We start from the raw sequence: 4,759 nt of genomic DNA on the forward strand, positions 1-4,759 counted from the left end.
TAAAAGAAAAGAAAATAATGATAGACCGTGATGGTGGTGAAATGATGATGAAGTGCTGATCGATCAATCTTCCTCTGATATGTCCGCCTCGAACTGGTGCTGCTCCAGCAGGAAGGTGATGACGCGCTCAAAACATCGTCTCGGTCTCTCAACTCTGCGCTACAGGTCAGACTGTGTGCGTGATGATGTAGATGATGAAGTATGGTCGGTGGAAACTGATGGCTGATAGCGAGAACGTGCTGCAGCCGCGTCGCTCTTGGGTTTAGCCACTATGTATTGCCCGATAGTTAGTGGCAGGCGAGGTACAGAGGGTAGAAACTCATCAGGTCGCGTAGTCCATTTTGGGTGTGCTCCGTTACATAGTCTCGGGACTGATGCTGAAGGTAAACAAACTCGGTGCTCCTCGGTTCCAGTGCAATACTTGTAACCAAACCTGTCTGGATCAAAAATGGCACGAGAGATAGTGTGATCGCGAGAGAGATAAAGTAGGTCATACCGGACGTCGGGAAGTGGATCATCAGATGAGAAATCAAATCCTACAGCCTGTAGTATGGCTGTAATAGCGCTCCCAAAAGCAGTAGTAGCATCCTCACATCCATGTAAATCATGCTTCACCTTCACCATGTTCTTTGCAATGATCCAGGCAAAGCAGGCAAGTCGAAGGTTGTTCATAAATGGTGTCTGAAGTGTAATGAGCTCAGTCTTCAGGACACACCCTGTGTTTTCTCTAGAGAAAATATCGTGTGCCAAGAGTTTGTGCACAACTCTCACTGCAGGATGAGTAAGAAGGGCTGATTTGGATCTCTCGCTATCATAGACTCCATGACATATCTCTCTCCATAAATCAAAATCAGGTTCTTCTTCGAGATGAATGCCATCAGTGTATGGAAGCTTAAGAGCTTCACAAAGTGCAGAAATGGTGAGTGAGTAGGACTGTCTGCGGATAAAGAATGATAAAATAACGTCAGATGCTCTGGGGCTCCTCCTCTTCGTGTGGTGAAGGGTGACGGTTGCCAAGAACTCGCGAACTAGCTCGGCATAAGTTAGAAGATTCAGCTCCATGTAGGGTCTCAACCTAAGTGTATCGATGTACCAGATGACATCTTTTCTAATCCCAAGCATCTCGAGTGTATGATAATCAATGCAGGGCATTGGTTTGATGTTCAGCTTCTTGAACCGCCTTGCATAATCGACTCTTGGGTTAATCTCGTTCCCAATGTATCTGATCTTTGGTGGCTCGGGAATCGCATGGGTTTCTCGTGAGTGTTGGAGCAGCCTCATATCTCGAGCTCTTGTTCTCGTCTAGCTCGGTTCAGCATGTACTCTCCAAGAGTACTATCATCGGGTATTGCCTCGGAGCTGTTACTAGTGCGACGGCTTCTCCGAGACTCGATTCGTTCCATTTCCCTACAAGACAAGGTAATTCTCGGAAAAGGAGTGAATATGGATGCTGAGTTTAACATATTAACGATCAGGGATACTAATCAGAGTATCAAAACATTAGTTAAAAAAACAAGCAAGCATAATTGATATCAATTCGAAAAATCGAGTAGTTCATGACCAGATTCGGATTTGTGATGTTCTTGACATAAAAAAAAATCTAAAAAAATGGTTTAATTGAGCAATTTCCATGTCAAATCTATAGGTTACCTTGTACTAATCACTATTCACACAAGATTTGATCAATTTCTTCAACTCTACTAGTCCAAATTCGATTTTCAAAAAGCATGTAGATTCCAAATTTCAAAATTCTCGATTCCTCTTAAACCAAGTGTTAAAATCGATTTACAGATAACCTAGAAGGCTAATCTATTATTCTTAAGCTATCACCACCACTAATAAACCTAGATTTAAGTCTTTTTAAGAAAAACCTAAATTCCAAAATCAGTTTGAGCTTCATACCTTGCTGGAAAGAGAGATTTGATGATAGATTTGAAATCAGCTTTGAAAAAGAGCGAGGTTTGGTCCAAGAATCTCTTAAAAAACTTAAGAAATTGCAAAAGATGTTTTATCTCCTAAATCTCCAAGTCTCTTGGAAGAGAAGAGAAAAAGGAACTTTTGATCCAAAAAGTGCATTTCTTTTATTTAAAAAGCATTTTTGGGGCAAAAACGGGAACTTTTTGGGTTCTAAAGCTTGCAGAAACTTACCTTACTTGTTTGTTACGTAACCGTGAATTAAAACTTACGGAAAATGAGCTGTCCCGGGAATGTTCCGGGAATTGTTGGGAATCACCGGAAATCTCTGAAAAGTAACGGGAATCAGAGGTCCCGTCTCAACGACCAACGGCCACGGTCAAGTGACGCACGACCGCGGTGAATCAAGGACTGGCCGCGGGTGAATTCTTGCCACCACGGCCGAAGCTAAGTTGGCCGCGGGTCGGTTGGTTGTGACCGCGGCCAATCCTCTTGCGACGTACTGCCTTCTTTCGGGTTTTTACAGGACCGAGCAGCTAATAACCAGTACTTCTTTTTGTTGTTTTCTATTTTTCTGACTTTTTGTGTTTTTGTTTTATAACAGTACTGAAACTTTAAAAGAAAGAGAAAACATAAATTGCAAAAAGAAAAAAAAACTAAAATAAAGTGTACCTAAATAGGTTGTCTCCCATTAAGTGCTTTTGTTTTAAGTCGTTTAGCTCGACTTAGGCTTAAAAGATCAGGCTGGAGGAAATGGCACTTCTCTTCATGTGCCTTTATCATTTCCGGGTGTTGGAGATTTGGCTTCTTCTTCTTGTAACACCAACTTCTTTCCCTTACTCTTCTTTCGAACTTTAATGTTGTTTAGGACCTTTTTTGTGTTCTTGATCAGTTCTTGGATATGTTCCTCACTAGACTCTGTTGAATCTGGTGGAATGATGATCTTGATTTTTGCAAAAGGTCTTGACTTCTCCTTGTCTTTCTTCTTTGGCCGCTTTCTTTTGTTCGGAGCATCGTCTGGGACAGGAGGGTAAAACTTCTTGCGATCCTCGTTCAGAAAGACAGCATGCCGGTTTGCATGATTGATTATATCTCCTACTGTAGCTAGAAACGGTCGCTCGAATATAAGTGGTCTCTCTTTGTCTTGAACCATTTCCAGAACTTGGAAATCTGCTGGAACAATCTTGTTCCCAACTATAATTTGCAGGTCATGAATCGGCCATTCGGTATCTTTTTGAGATGAATCTCCAAAGATCAACTTAACCATCGACGTCCTTAAGGTCTTTATCCCCAATTTTTTGGAAAATGTCTTAGACATGATGTTGACATTGGCTCCAGAATCGCATAAACAGTCTATGAACTTGATTTCTGAAATGAAACATTGGAAAGAAAAACGTCTCGGGTCATCGACTTTTGTAAGCCTTTGAAGCGGGGAACGTTGTGGTACCTTAAAGGGTGGTTGTTTTGCATCGACATTCTTGTAGAGAGGTATATAAAACGAGGTCTCCTTGTCCTCTCCATCGGTTTCAGCTCCCCTTTTGGGCAATGTAGTGATGGCATTGCAAAATCTCTTAGGATTGTCTTCAACTCTCCCGGGAAGAGCTCCATTTTGTCTCTTCATAGAATCGGCTGTTTGGGCAACTTGGACATCTAGCTTGTTGACGTGAGAAGATAAAGTTTCAAACTTCCCGTTCAGGTCATTGTACATGCAATCGACCTTCACGTTCATGTTTTTAGCTGCTTTATCGTTTATCATAACAAGCTGTTGGATAGACTGTTCAAGTCTACCGATTTGCAAAGCTAGCTGGTTTGTTGTAACTCCCTGCTGTTGTCCAAACTGATTATTGAATCCCGTACCTTGATAGTTATATGGTTGTCGCGGCTGAAAAACTCCAGTGCCTCCAAAATTTCTACCTTGGAACTTGTTTTGGAAGGGTGTCTGCTGCGGTGGCTAATGCTGGTCTTGAAAATTCTCCACATTTGGATTCCGGTTAGAGAGATTGTTGTAATTCATATTCCGGAAGTTGATGTTGAAACCATTGTTGAAAAGATTCTGATATGGTGCTTGTGCTCGTACATAGTTCACTTCTTCTTCCTAAAAGGTCGGATTGGTGTGATCGGTATCGCAAGGTCTTTCATCTTCTGCGCCATTGTTGGTATCATAAGCTTGGATTGGGCGATTGTGGCTTTTTAAAAAGCTGGCTCATCATGTTCTTCAACTCGGTTATCTCTTTATTGTCCATCCAAGTCGGCTTCGTCGATCGATCGTATTCCACGCAGTCATTGCTATTAGCTTGAGACAAATTTTTAATGAGGGCTCTTCCTTGTGCTATCGTATTTTTTCCGGAATCTCCATTGCTGGCTGTATCGAGTGAAAGTTTGTATTTTGGTTGCAAACCTCTGTAAAATATGCTGAGCAGGCTTGATCCGGAAAATTCATGGTGAGGGCAGTCACATTCATACTCTTTAAAACGCTCCCAGGCTTCATAGAAAGGTTCGGCCGGTCCTTGCTGGAAACTCAAGATCTTGGTTCTCAGTAAGTTTGACCTTGACTTGGTATAGAAGTGGTTCAGAAAACCGGTTTTACATTCTTCTCAATTAGTGATCGATCCTGCATGCAAAGATTTCAACCAACGGTGAGCTTTATCTGCTAAAAGGGAACAACTTACACTTTAGATAGTCTGCTGGAACTTGTTTTGTCCTCATCACGCTGCAGATTTCTTCTAAGAGTTCAATGTGATCCATTGGATGTTCGGAAGGAACTCCATGAAACTGGTTTTGTTTTACCAAAGAGATGATTTGATGCTTGACTTCGAACTCGTTCCGGTTCGGGAATGTTACTTGA

At 41.9% G+C, this 4,759-nt stretch overlaps 1 non-coding gene across 1 annotated transcript; it reads left to right on the forward strand.

Annotated features, from left to right (window-relative positions):
- The first annotated feature begins 4,347 nt into the window (after positions 1-4,347).
- Positions 4,348-4,456, forward strand: LOC112083216. The gene has a single exon (XR_002897511.1). It is a non-coding gene; the product is annotated as a small nucleolar RNA R71 (small nucleolar RNA).
- The last annotated feature ends 303 nt before the right edge of the window (positions 4,457-4,759 follow it).

Source organism: Eutrema salsugineum, unplaced genomic scaffold (genome assembly GCF_000478725.1).
Source record: "Eutrema salsugineum unplaced genomic scaffold, Eutsalg1_0 scaffold_7, whole genome shotgun sequence".
Lineage (NCBI taxonomy): Eukaryota > Viridiplantae > Streptophyta > Magnoliopsida > Brassicales > Brassicaceae > Eutrema > Eutrema salsugineum.